Consider the following 15,240-nt stretch of genomic DNA (forward strand, 5'->3'; position numbering starts at 1 on the left):
AGCTATCAGAACCTTGTGTTCTCGTTTCCCTGATGTGCTGACGCCAAAGCTCGAAGTCACTAACCTGTTAGAGTAAGAGATTCGTCTGACAGACACCCGTCCCGTCCGTTCTCACCCATACAAATTAGCTCCACCCAAAATAGAAACTCTTAGAAAAATCATCGATGAACTTCGAGAAAATGGTGTCATTGATCCTTCCCGTTCTTGCTACGCTAGTCTAGCTTTTCTCGTTCCAAAGCCTAATGGCAAGTCCCGAACGGTCCTGGACTATCACAAATTGATTGCTCAAATTGAAATTGACTCTTGCATTCTGCGTTTGATTGGTTCGGTAAGGCCAAGTATTTTTTTAGTTTTCGATCTGAATCAGGCCTATCATCAGATTCCCTTGAAACCTGAGTCTCGACCTCTAACTGCTTTCTGCGTTCTGTGGAATTTCTATCAGTTCACAAGAGTTCCGATGGGTCTTTGCGTAGGGGCCCAGACTCTCACCAGACTCCTTGATTCCATCTTTCATGACGTCAAGTTCAAATTTGTCTTCAATTATCTCGACGATCACTTGGTGTACAGTGAGAGTTACGAAGACCACCTGATTCATCTTGAAGAAGTCATGCGTAGATTGAATAGGGCTGGCCTTACCGTGAATCCTGACAAGGTTAGTTTTGCGAAGCCGGAAATTTCGTTCCTTGGTCTTATAATCTCTCATAGAGGCGTCTGTTTCGACTCCGCTAGAACCCAGGCTATCAGGGAGTTTCCTCCTCCCAGAGATGTCAAGGGCATTGCCAGATTCATCGGCATGGTAGGTTTTTACCGACGCTTTATCCCCAATGTAGCTGAATTGGCGGCTCCTCTCAATGAGCTTCGGAAGAAGGGCGCCAAGTTTGTCTGGGTGATGCGCAGCAGACGTATTTTGACCTTCTCAATGAGGCTATCATGCAGCCCCCTGTTTTGGCGATGCCGGATTTCAATCAAAACTTTGTCCTGCAAACTGATGCTTTCTCCGTCGCAATTGCGGCTGTGTTGTCACAAGGCAGGTTAGGCTGCCAATTTTGTATGCCTCACGCACTTTGAATCCTTGCGAAAAGAAAAAGCTCTTATGTGTATGAACTCGATTGTTTGGCTGTCGTGTTTGGATTCAATAAATTCAGACGCTTTTTGGAACACAAGGAGTTTTTATTGGAAACTGATAACCAGGCACTCTTGTGGCTTCTTGCACATCCACGCCAGCTTAGGAAAATTGATCGTTGGGTTGTCCAAATATCGTCCCTTAAGTTTCAAGTGCAACATGTTCGAGGCACTCAGAATATGATTGCGGACACACTATCTAGGATGTACCATTCACCTGATGACCATCCCTCTGATAAAGAGCAACCGGGTTGTGCCGTGCTCTTGGAGTTTCCGCTCGCCTTTTCTGATTTTATTCCCCACCAGCTAAGCTTAATAAAGACAGTTAAATTTGTGACAGTGAATATTGCGGATCTGGACTTAAGACTGTTACTACTGTGTTTTCTGGGTTTTGTCACTCAGGGCCCAGGAGATGGACCTTCAACCGGTGGCAAAACTTCTTCCAACTTGGGGCCAATCTTTTGGACTCTTTGGGATTTTCTCTCTGCCCAGTTTCATTGCCCTTCCACCTAGTGACTGAAATGCCCTAGACAGTTACCACCTAACCGCAAGTGCCTACTATTGTTATTTATTGTAAATCAATTTTTAGATTTTAATGTCAAGATTTAAAGTCTATTTATTGTTATTTGTTTAATTATTCTATAGTCTTTATTAATTATTTATTTGAAAAAGTATATATTTTCAAGAGCATTTATTTTAGGGACCCTAAATGTTAAATTGTTACCAGATCAAAATGCGTTTATTGAAAGAAAGAGACATTTATGTATTTATTGTTGCAGTTTTATAATTTTTTTATTTTCTTAAGGTTAAACTTATTAAATTACTTTAACTGAAATTTGCCTATTTTGAATAATTAAATAAATACTTGTAACTTAGTAGGCTAGATGGGAAACAAAATAATTTAAAGTAATTTTTTCTACTGAGTTAGGGCCTATGTATTCTTGTTAATGTTTGTTGTTGTGTTTTAAATGGTTTATTACATTTCGTTTCTCTCAAATGGCGTGTTGTTCTTGAACCTTCCTCCACGGTTTTTCCTCTTAAAGTTTTGTGAGCCGCTCCTCGGGCCTGCACATGGAGTCACGTTTTCAAGTCGTTCGCCTGGGTGCAGGTACGAGGGCGTGGTTCACAAATGACTGTAATCTGTCGTTGTATGTCTTTTTAGGGCTGGGTTTTTGTCTTTTCAATTGATCTTTGTATAATTCAGTCAGATATTTTGGAAATTTAGGGTAGCAAACTACAAGCTTCCTCTTGAAGATTGATCATACGATTGTTAGCGAAACTATGATATTTGAAGTATTGAAACTATGAAGTAGTCACTTACGTTGCTGCAGTGTATTTATTTGTAATTTTTTCCGTCTTAAGACTGACTTTGAAGAGTTAAATCACTTTTTAATTTTTTCCGTCTTAAGACTGACTTTGAAGAGTTAAATCACTTTTTAATTTTTTCTCTTCGTGGAAGCCTCTACAAATTGCGCCATGGGCAATTTAGTATTGTTAGTAGCATATTTTCTTTTCAGTGTATGTCGGTCTTTTATGTTTGAGAACGCCGGAAAAATGCATAGCGCAGCATCCTTGCGCAACCTTACTCTTACCAAAGTCCTGTCTATGTCCGCCTCCCTGAAGTGAACTGTGTGTGAAGTCGACTGTGTTTCGTGGGAGCCCAGTCTTTCCTCTTCACTGCATATTTTAACCGTTGTCTCAATTCTTCGTTAGAGGGAAAACTTCCAAACATGCAAACTGTTTAAGTGCATTTGCTGTGGCAAGGTGATTTGCTAGTGTTTGTTGTGTACTGTTTTCTTTGCAATTAATAATGAATACAGGTATGTATTCATTGGTTCTACACAATCTTCCTTATCGCTACTTTCAACAATAAGCCTCCTATTGGGGTTGCGTTTTCTTTTCTTTTCTTGATCGCTTTGAATATCCGATTACCTTTCAACGTGCTTTAGCTTTTCTTTAGCTTTCAGCAAATCATCTGAAAATTTGTTACGGTACATGCAATTAAATTCTACAAAAAGTGAGAATTTGAAAGTGTGTTGTCATAGATGGAATCGTTTGTGGCAGTTAGATTAATGTATCTGCAATACTTAAATGCTATGGGAAGGGAGGGAAACAGGACCACGACGTAGGAAATGTACACATCAATATTTTAAGTAGAGCTATTGCCTATTAGCTACCTTATCTCAGATAGTTAGATCAATACAAGATATGAGTATCTAATCAATTAAAGGGAAAATAAACATAAATAGACTGCAACAAGAAAGAAACCTACATATTTTACAGGTTTAATATTTCAATTTGCTTAAGGGTGACAAAGTGGCACCCTGCAGATTTTCATTATCTTTTTCAGGGTCTTGAAGAAATTTAAAACACTAGAAAACATTGGGTGGGCCTAACTTTCAGGGTTGGGTTAAAAATGCCTTTTGGCAACTAGACTATATTCCCTAATATTTCCTAAATAGTCTAACCAATGGTAACTTACTTCAGACATTTTAGAAGATTCCTTGCTGACTAGTCTGGTTGCAGTTTCAAAGATTTCTAGAATCTTAACAGACGCTTTCATTGTCTTAAAGTCATCCGAAGTTAGTTCTACCGAAAGCTTGATGCCCGCCCATCCAGATATTAATATTAGTGCATCTTTTTTCTCAACGAGCCTTTCTAGCATATAGTACGTTGTGTTCCATCTCATTGGCTCCTCTTGAATAAGTCTATGCTCGGGTAGCTCTAGTTGTCTCTGGATACTCTTTAGCACCTTCGTGTTTTGGCCTACTGTTTGAAGGTTCCCACAACTTTCCTTGCTTTTTTATTACTTTGCTTATCCTTGGATAGAATAGAATAGAAATCTTTATTTGCTACTAGCTGTAACCCGCGGGCTTTGCCCCGTTTAACTTTTTAATTTTCAAGATTATCTCGTTCGCATGGCTCAATCACGTCCTGGTTGGAGCTCGTTCGCTACGCTCACTCACCTTTAGGTTGGAGCTAGTTCGCTGCGCTCACTTGCCTTCAGGTTAGCTCGTTCGCTACGCTAACTCGCCTCCAGGTTGAAGTTCGAATAGTGCTGCACCCCGTTGGTAATCCTTGTAACTTTAATGCTATTGAACATCATAGAACAGAACCAACTTGTTTAATTGAAACAGCTGTTAAGATTCAATAATTCCATTTCTCATAAGGTTAACATGGGAAACTCCAGAGCCACTGGGGCGGAGCCCGAAAGGATTTTTGAAATAAGAATATGCCTATATGTTAATCGGGAATGTGAGCTATCATCATGCCAAATTTCAGCCCAATCCGACCAGTATTTTTCGAGTTTACTTTTCCCATACACACATACAGCAACCACCTCTTTTTTATAATAGTATAGATTAACATTATACATGTATTAGTAACAGTCAAGAATATAACTAGTCAAATGTCATGAAACATAAAACTTGGAAGCCAAAATAGAATTTTTTCTCTAAAAACTCTGAGAGGGAATGAAAGGGATTTTTAAAAGCCAATTATACAATTTTTTTAAAAAACATTGAGTGAGTTGGATATGATTGAACGATTTTACTAAGTTTATTATATATTATCTGTGACATCACTATGTGGCGTTTTAGAGTCAAATTTAATCTGAAAAAAAACTTCTTTTAATATTAAAATTGTTTTTCGTATTGTGACTATGGATCTCGTTACATAAAGTGTGAAAGGCTGTAAACCATGATATCATATACTGTATGTACAAATTAATATTTGTTTGGAATTCAAGTTTAATAAAAAAGAGGTTTACAATGAGTATCAGGCTGTTCATTACATGTAATTCCAGCAATATTTTTCTGAATCAGTAAAATGTCCTGAATTCTTGAACTGCTCCCCCAAAATATCAAACCTTAGCGATAAATACTTAGAAAAAAGGCAAAATAAGACATTCGTACATAGCTACTGTCAACAAGTGAGATCAGTGTTCTAACTAGATCAACAACGCGAGATAATCTATGTGAGATTCCCAGCTGAGCTGGTTATAAATGTGCATGCCTAGAAATTTCACACTTTGTTGTATATTATCAATCACCTGATCTGTGGGTCTTAAACTGAAAAGAATGTTTTGAGTTTTATTGTCCAAACAGCCATCTTTTATGACTAACTGCAATGTACGCGCTATACAGGAGTACGCCTGATAATCACTACCATTCAGTGCAGCTGTAATATCTGGTCCGTTATCACGAACAACTCCGACTACTTTAGATTGTACTTTAGATTGTATCCCCCATTCATTGAAAACTTCTTGTTAAGAAGTTCCGTATGGCTTATTTCAGGGAATGGAACACATTCCAGACATTTGTGAAGCATTTTTTTTTTTACTTTTGTTGGTTTTAAAATGAACTATAACTGCCATAAAATCACATTCGGCAACAGACGTCCACATTTCTGTTGTAATGGTCACGGACTTTTCCTCTAAAAGATCCGCCTTCAATTCGCTCATCACACGCTTGTACATTTTGATTATAATCTTGTTGTTGATTATAATCTTGGACACATTTGAATGTGTCCAGGTTCATCGTTGTCTGCTTTTATTGTTGTCTGATTAAGACGGTGTCTGTTTTTATCGTAGTCCGCGCGTGATTTATACTTCGACATCGTCCCGTGTGAACGCTCCCATAAGGCTACATGTACCGACTGACTGACTACATGTAGTGACTGGGAAGCGGGGCCCGACTAGCTAGTCGTCGCCCTACGATCGTGTGAACGGTGGTTTCACAAATTATGATCTACTTTAATAGGCTACTTTTCAATGAAATAACGACATTACAAAGTAGGTATGAATGGTGATGAAATTATTTACGAAAAATTTGAACAATATATACTAAGATGTCAATTTTTAGACACACAAAACACTTAAAAAATATATAAATTTAGACTAAGTTATGTTATCTTCTTGAATGATTTAGATTTATTTAGTTGATTTAAATGATTGAAAAGTCAGCTGGTTTTAATTATTTGTTGTGAAGGAATAAGGTAAATAATAATTGGAAAACGTTTTTTACAACGCTGTGGTTACGGTTACGTCTATCCGTACTATATGAGTTCAAATTTATTTTAAAAATTGTAATCTTAGCGACACATTGTAGTCTTCGATAGAATGGTCATACACCTACCCAAAGAATAATATGACATGAAATTTTACAAGTTTGTTTAAACCTAATTATGATTATTGATTATGTTGATAAATCTAATCTAAAGTAAATACCCCCGCTGTAGCAAACCTGCCGACTTAGCGAATTTCAATTAATCTATTAAATTAACATTTATGTTTAACGAGTACCTAGGTTAGCTGCTACAGGGAAACTAATAAAGTATGTTTTTTATTAAAATATCAATAGATTAGTATGAAATTAATAAATCCACCAAGTTTGGTCAAAATATATCCATAAACAAGCCAACTACAACATTTTACAATATTCTCCACAAGAGTAACATGGGAATTTTCTCCGTAACCATTCACCGTACAAAAACACTTTGATATACTAAATAATTAGTTTTTTAAGCTCTTTAAAAAGTCTGGAGACAAATTTATAAGTTTAGGTGTTTTAAGGTTTGTTTTTAATCGTATATCATACATTTGTTTTTATAATCTTGAGTTTGGAATTGAATTTGTAACTTTAAAATTTTGAAAGATGGCTGAGCTGTATTGCTGGGTTGGATCACATCCTTCAAAAACTGGTCCAGAATAATGCTGTTTCTTAAAATGAGGGATATTTAGATAAGATTTATTTTTAGTATAAAAAATAAGAATTATAAATTCCTGTTAATCTTTTGACTACTTGTTGGAGTGGTCTATTTCCTTTACTTACACATTTCTTTAAAGAAAACAACAAGGTTTTCGAACTTAAAAGTGCTACAATTGTCCAAAGGACCAAACTCTAACACACCATCTGCAATATGTGTTAGGCCATGAAAATTATGTGTTATACACTTTTGTCCATATAGAGATTTAAAGGTTTGGACAAAATTAATAAGTAATTCTTTTGCATACATTTGATGGTTGGCTGATAAGCTTTTGCTAAGAAGAATGGACATAGAGAAAAGAAGTTTTCATCACTCCTCACCGAAAGTAACTATTTTCGATAACAGCTGACATCTACGAAAGTAGTTGTTTCCCAAGCTCTAATTTAGGGCGAGGGAAAATCGATCAGCTGATTTTCCCTCGCTCTAAATTTACTTTCCCTCGCTCTCAATTAGTTTTCTATTTATTCACTACGCGCGCTAGTGTTTTGTTACGGTTTTATTTAATGATTTGGATCAGCTGTATGTATTGTTCAAAGTTGTTTTATTCTTTTATTTTGATGTTGGAAGTATTGAGAAATATACAAAGGTTTCCTTTAGAATATTTTATTTTATTTTTATATAAAAAAAATTTAACGAAAATATACTAAGGTTTACTTTTAGAAGATTTTATTTTATTTTTATGTTTAAACAAATTGTTTGATAAATAATTATTGCAATATTACTGAGATCTGCTTATCTGTGTTTGTGTATTTTTGCGTCGTGATGAAAAGTGTCGTTCATAACTCGTACCGAAAGTTATTACCCGGCACTTGCTCCATTATTCCCGTCCTCGGCTTCGCCTCGTACGTGAAAATAGCTCTCACGTACTCGGCTTCGCCTCGCACGTGAAATTGGAGTTCCCTGTGTTCGGCTTCGCCTCACACAAAAGCTTGAGCGCGCACCGGAAAATGCCACTTTCGGTCCTAGTAATGAAATATACTATTTCATATATCTCTTCATAATCAGGGACCCGAATTTCATGAAGTACAAGTGGTCCAGTATAGAGTAAAAATTGCCTAAGCTCGGTAGCTTTTCACCTATTCACTTCTTCAAGACCTCTTGGCTGTCTGCAAAATTCTGCAAGAATGTAGGACCTCATTGAAACCAATTTTGAGGATATTCTCGGGATAATCATGTTTGGTAGTTTTAATGGGACTGAACCAAACATCCAAATATAAATCTTTGTCCTCATAACACCTAGACATACAAGGTGCAAAAAAATCCCTCTTGCCTACATCTTTTGCAAGAAGAGTAGCCAGTGTGACCCTTTATTCCTAAAATTAAATATTTGGCAGGGGCATTACAACAAATGCCTTTTATGCAGGGGCATCACAACAAATGACTTTTATTCTGATTGCTACCATCTTCCCATTATAACTGAAGCCATTATTTATAAGATCGACTGCCTCTTTCACAAAATCAGATAAAATATTCATAACAATTCAATGGTTTCTCCAGGCCATAATATATATATAGGGAAAACTGTGGATGACAGCGATGGGATGTTGAATATAGACCCTAAAATTGGCCAAAACTCACAACTGCTACTGTAGAATAATGGTAGCCCATCAATGCCAACCATCAAATCAACAGATAGGAGAGATTCAATAATTTTAGGTACACTGGAAAACAGCTTCATCAACTGACTTCAAATTCCAATATGACAATACTGTCCGGGACTTACATCTCTTACATTTACACATCTTGGGGTTTTAACAACAGTTCGTGCGTCTGATGGAAGAGAACTAAAACATTCATGTTTGCGAAGTATGCACATAAAAGACGTTAAAGCCACATTTCTTATGTTGAATATAGTTGCCCAACCAGCTAATTTTGTTTGTAATTCCTCTGTTTGGCTACTTAAGTCCGAACTTTCACTATCTGAGCCATCAGATGAAAGACTTTGTTCCATTAAATCAAAAACATGGTTCGATATAGGAGATCTGTTGATTAAAGAAATGTTGCAGTTTTCCCAGTTTTCCTCTTGATCGACTAGGCCTACTTCTTTAAATTGTTGATTGTAATTGTTAGTTTAACTAGGTCAAGTACTAGAAGTTAAACAGTCTAAATTTGGTTGGAAAAGCTTTTTCATGCGTTTTATTTGTCATCATAATCATCATATTCTTAGTTCATGGGCTTAAGTCTAGACAACTGAAGTTACTTCGAGACAAGGGCTTCTGTAACAGTAAGATTAGAACCTCAATAGGCTATCCAGAAGTTTGCCACGTTTAACCACGATGAAAATAAAAATTATGGCTAACTTATAGGTAAGTTAGGCCTACTTCACCTGCCATTGATGATTCGCTGATTACAAGCAATAAGTTAATAAAACTTGTTATCTTTTGTTTAATTGTTCTTATAAATTACTAAGTAATTTAGCCTATAGGTCGTAAGTATGTACGTTTGTATGTAAGTTTGTGAAAAAAGAAAATGCATCTACACTGCATTTAAAACTTTTACTTAAGTTGATCATAAACTAAACTTGTTTTAAAGCTTAACCGTAGGTTAAATTCAAAATAAATGTTTGTTAATATTTCCTAATGTATTTCAGGTTAGAATTGCATCATCCATGAGTCTACTTTAAGCTAAGTTAGGCATATTTATTTATTTCGTTTCAATTGCATGAGCAGATTTCTAAGTTAGTTTCTAAGTTTCATTTAACTTAGGTTACAGGTAACACAACAAGTAAGGTTCCAGAGTTGAAACTTTAATAACTGTTCGAACGAGCAATGAGCAAGCAGCAAGAGCAGAGCAACGCAAAGGGAACAAGATGGCGTCTAAATAGTATACAAATCCTTTGTGATGCTAAGGGCAGCGCTCCCTGTGGCCAAAGGTTGAACCCTACAAATGTGCGCGCGCATGGCTACTTTACGATTCCATTGCACACAGTTGATTAAAAGCTTGAACATTCCAGTCATCCTACAACTGGACCTCTCCAATTTATTTAAAGTTGTTTTAAAGGTTGATTGATCAAACTGTAATCCCCAACTCAATATACAGCTTTAAATTACAGCTGTAAATAAGCTAGCGTGCTATCTGGGATAGATTATAGTTTTCCTACCCCGTTCTCCGGATTTTGGCAGATGTCTTACACGATTGGACGCTGAACAGTATTTCAATAGAAGGGCATCTTGGCTCGCCTTCGTTTTTACAGCGTAGAAAGCATAGTGGAATTCCCTTATAACCGCCTTAGAAAGCAGACTGCAGTTTTTCTTCGACCTTTGGTGCCCACAGGTTGGATACAACGGCATGCGTTTTGCATGCTTACTGTACCTGAATTATTATCATTACGATTTCAAAGGCCACCTATGCCTAACTGATACATTTTTCAGTTGTTGTATTGTGTTACATACTGTTAGCATCCAGTTTGCACATTGCAGAGTTTTCTAAAGATAAAAGTACAGTATTCCGAATAAAGATTTTAACAAAGACAAAATTATTTTTTGCTAATCATTAATAAAAGTGATTGCTAAAAGTTGGCCTAAACTATGAGCAGTTAGCCCAAGAAACAGTAGCAGACTAACCTTAAACGTAGGGTGGAGTTTCTTGAACATTTACTTCCATTCTTGATAAATTAAATTTCAAATAATATTATAATCACAGGGCTGGTAACTAGCACACACCTACACAAACAATAATCAAACCTGTCCCGGGTGATCATGGGTACTGGTCACGTGACTCAGTCGAGCCTTCTGATTGGCTGAAATAGAGCTGGCCGAATTTTGTAAGGAACTCACACTTTTAAATTCCTTGTTTAGCATTTTTGTGGCCGTTTTTGTAACAAATAGGCTCCATAATTGAATTCAACGCGAAAAACCCTAAATCAATCATAATATCAATGTATAAAACTTTTTACTTGGCCGGGTTTTTAACTGGGCTAGCATATCATCTCTGCTATCAAGCTATCAATTTTAACAGCCCTGCTCGGGGTAGTTTGACGTAAACTGTAATTTCCTTTCATACAAGGCTTCAATGGTAGGCTGCCTCTTCTCTTGAAGTTTGTAAGTCCTAGGGACGAGTGGAGATGTAGAAGATTGTCTCTCTCTGTTAGGTTCAGCCTTACACACCATTAGGGTTATCTTAAAGCCATTATATACACGTTCGTGATTTTTGTTAGGTAAATATAAACATTTATAAAACAATTGCAATTCCTAACACTAATTTACTGTATTGTACAATACTATTTATTTACAAGAAAATTCTGAATATTTTATTATTTGACATAAACACAATTCCACGTCATTTTTCAACACTGAACCTCTCTTAAGTAAATTCTTTATCGAATTAATTGATTAATTCTTTAATCAATCGTTAATTAGTTGTTTTACTACTACAACTATGCACAATGTAGGCCTACATGGGAGGGGGTTGGATCCCGGATTTTGATACACATATTTCCCATATTACATAGTAGGACACACATAGTTGTATGTACCCTACTATGTTTTCAGAGATGACTGTGTTAATATTTCGATAATTTGTTGTAATATGTGTTCAGTTTATTCGATTATATTACCCCATATTGTTCGTGTGAATGCTCATAATGAGTGAAGCACCTATCCACCTTCTAACTAGGAAATATTTTGTATAATACAGATTAGAAGAGTTACTTAAAGGTACTGCTTGGTACTGCTACTTAAGGGCGACTGTATAGTAAATATACACTTTTCAATCTTTCCAACCATACAGCCTTTTAAAAATCTAATTGATAAATTTATGTAAAGTTTTATTGCATTGTTTATTGGAAATGAACCTTCTTGGTTCATTTTTATCATCAATAGTTTTAGCTATTCTCCTTAAAAATATAAATGACTGCTGTTTTGCACTGAGATCGTCCTTAAATGTGTTTTCATTACCGTACAACAAACAAGGTATATCAGTATTCGTAAAGTATTTGTGATAATAGCTTGCCGTCGATGAGAAAGTAAACTGCAGACCTAGGAACAACGAGAAAAGTTTTAAAAGTTGGTAAACCACCAGAGAGGGCAATCCTCCAAATGCGATTCTTGGGATTTTCCTGAGCTCTCTTACTGCACAGTAAAGCAAAAAAAGTTTATGGAGATACTTTGGTGCTATTCGGGTGTTTTATAATACAAACAGTGATATTATCAACCTTTTCTGATTGGTATCGTATTTATATGTCTTTATCAACCTGCCCAACTTCATACTTTGTATAGGATACCGGCCAAAGCAATAAATCTAAACTATACAATACCGAAACGCAGGTAAAATCACGATGATTATTTTCTACTGAGATGGAGACAGAAATTTCAAATCCTGATGTTCACGTCTTAAACGATAAAAACTCCTTTCTCAGTATAAGAAATTTTATAAGCAAACAATTTCACATCTTCATAAAACTTACACAACTATTATTTCAAATTATGGACATTTCACTCTTTTAACGTTAATTACCTTTATTCCGTATTATAACTGTGAAATAAGGTATATGTATACCTGGATGTACATTTCTTACATATTCGAATCCGCCCCATAGGCATTACTGTTTTTCGTAATTATGTAACATCTTGTATTAGTCGGCTGATTGCGATAGAGCTGAGTCACACATTTCGAATATTGTAATTCGTGCTAAAAAATAAAACAAGGTTTGCACACTTTATTGATTAATCAAAACAAACAGTACTAAAAATCTTGTTTGTAAACAGCATGAAATTAAAATGTACTAAAGTAAAAAATGATTTTGTGTAGCATACTTGTGATGCCACAGCTATTGCACAGTTTTCTTTTAAATCTAAACAAAGGTACAGAAGCAGGGTATGCGTTATTCATTGGATCCAACAAAACTGTCAATGCAGTGCTTCAAACAACGTCCAAACAACATTAGCATGCAAATTAACGGACACCACACGTTGCGAGTGGTGTGGAGAAGTAACCACCGTACTGGGCTGTGAACAAGTTTACATTCTGGTCATCTATTGATTTGGACTATTCAAACTTTTATGTTTAGTCATACCAAAGTAGTATGAATAGTGGTATTGTTACACATATTTATCATTAAATTATCATTTTGCATCTTATTTTAGATTATACTTATAGATTGCTGAACTTTAAGTGCTTTGAAATAGTATTCGAAAAATTATTTGCTTTTATACAACATGAAATCGGACATGCTGTACTTTGTCAAGCATTTATTTATATTTTCTCAAAAATCGCATACGGACTTGTGAAATCCGTTGTACCAGTAACAGTAAGTTTATTAGAGTCAGGTTTGATTTCAATCCATAGATAGTGTATTTAAAAACATTGGGTTGTTAGCCTTAGCTATAGTTTGACCTGAGTCAGTTTGGAAAAAATAAAATTGAATTTAGAACGAAAATCGTGCCAGAACATAGTTTGTGTTTAAGTGAACGTTGGTTAAGGGTGGGTATAATAGTTAAAATGAATACTCAAACCAGCCACACTTTTGATTTATTGAAAAAATAATTAAATTGATTATTCACCCCCTGATTATCAGACATAAAAGCACAAGGAACACCTTCTCTAGTTTCATTCAGTGTTACCAATGTATAAAGCTGGAAAATGTAATTGATTACACTATGAGTTCCGTCAATACTTACAGTATTCCGACCAAAATTCGTAAGTAAGAATTGCTGTGCTATTTGTCATAATGTATTATAACAAAATCATCTTTTCTCAATATAAGCCCTTTTTACCGATGTAAAATATACCCCTTATAACCAAGTGGGGTGATAAACACCTCGGGGCTTATAAATGTAGAAGTATTGTGATATTAGTAGTAAACGAGATCTGAAAAAGAAATTCCCATTAAAAATCTAAAATAATATGTCCAAACGCGTTTCTTGTATGAATTTTTGTCATTTTAAACTACGATGAATGTGTTCATTAATCTACAAATATCACTATATTTTTGTGAGAACTAGACTTAATACTAACAAAAATTAACCGTTTCAGTTTTAAGGTCTTAAAACATTACTTTTTTGTTACCAAGAGAATCTGATTGTATTTTCCTTGAAAAGTGTTTATATGAATGTTTGATATGAAAGATTTTTCTCTAGTTTACGTATTTTACTAGAGATTACAGTGAAACTTAAAAAACAACGCAGTACATAAGTTGTTAGTTTTTACCAATCACAGCCAGCCTAGAGATGGGTAAGTCTTTTGCGTTTAGTTTAGAAACATGCTTGGTTCTCTGGAGAGAGATACTCTTGTACTCTTTTTAGTTGTGACTAGTCTTGTAAAATATTTTGGATGGCCCACTTTTTGTTACTCTTAGTTCGTACATGTTGGTCCAGTTGACAGAACATCCATCATCATCATTTCTGACTTTTAGTATTCTCATGTCTTGGGAATACTTTATGAAATCTAAGAAGTCCTGGCTTGTTAAGTCAATGACAGTCTAAGGTTGCTTCCTCCGGGCCAAAGCAAAGATTGTTGTCAATTGACTTGGCACAAAAATCAGCTACTTCTACAGCTCGGCCTATGTTGCTATGAGCAGCATCTCCTTCACTTTGCCCGTGGTAGGGCTCAAAAAATCTCAAGCTAATATTAGTAATGTTGGTGCTGTTTTTTACACAGTACAACATCATTTCTGGCAAAATCAAAACTTTATTTTGTCCGGCACAACCGTCGGAAAAGATTTATTTTCTTTGACCACCTTGGTCACAAAATGAAGCATACAGAAACACACAGGTTACAATCCCCGATGAACCTCTCTTACTTGTCACTTCATCCCATTAAAAGCAATAGTAATACATCACAGAATCAAATCGTTAAGTTGAACCAGCTGTTAAGATTCTTTATTAATTTCAATTAAAAATATGAGTTCTCATAAGGTTAACATGGGAATCGCCAGAGCCACTGGGGCGTAGCCCTTTTGACGGATCTGCACCAAACTTCACACAAACCATCCTTGAATAATGCTTAATAATGCCTAAAAGTTTCATTACAATCTGTCGTGCGGTTTAACCAGGTGACGGCCCATGAGGAGTAGGTACATAATCTTTAATGTAAGCATACGTTGATATGCACATCATTTGAAGGCTTGTCGCACACTACGGCAGACCAGCTCAGGCAGATCAGGTCAGACCGTTCCGGCAAAATTCGTAAGCCATGTATTCAAATGTAGAGCCGCACACTACGTCAGGTCAGACCGCTCAGTTCAGTCCGGTCAGACCGTCTCCGGCACTTTTCGGTCAGCAAGCGATTTTTGCCGGAGCGAGACGCCGGCCCGCGGCCAGTGAACCAGTGTTGTGCAATAGCTCGTGCGGTACACAGTTCTGTGATTAGTTGCTGTGATTAGTTCAAGCAGTAGTTCAAGATGAGTTTTGATGA

Source organism: Macrosteles quadrilineatus, unplaced genomic scaffold (assembly GCF_028750875.1).
Source record: "Macrosteles quadrilineatus isolate MER2022 unplaced genomic scaffold, UCM_ALF_1.0 Scaffold_2__2_contigs__length_208266976, whole genome shotgun sequence".
NCBI lineage: Eukaryota > Metazoa > Arthropoda > Insecta > Hemiptera > Cicadellidae > Macrosteles > Macrosteles quadrilineatus.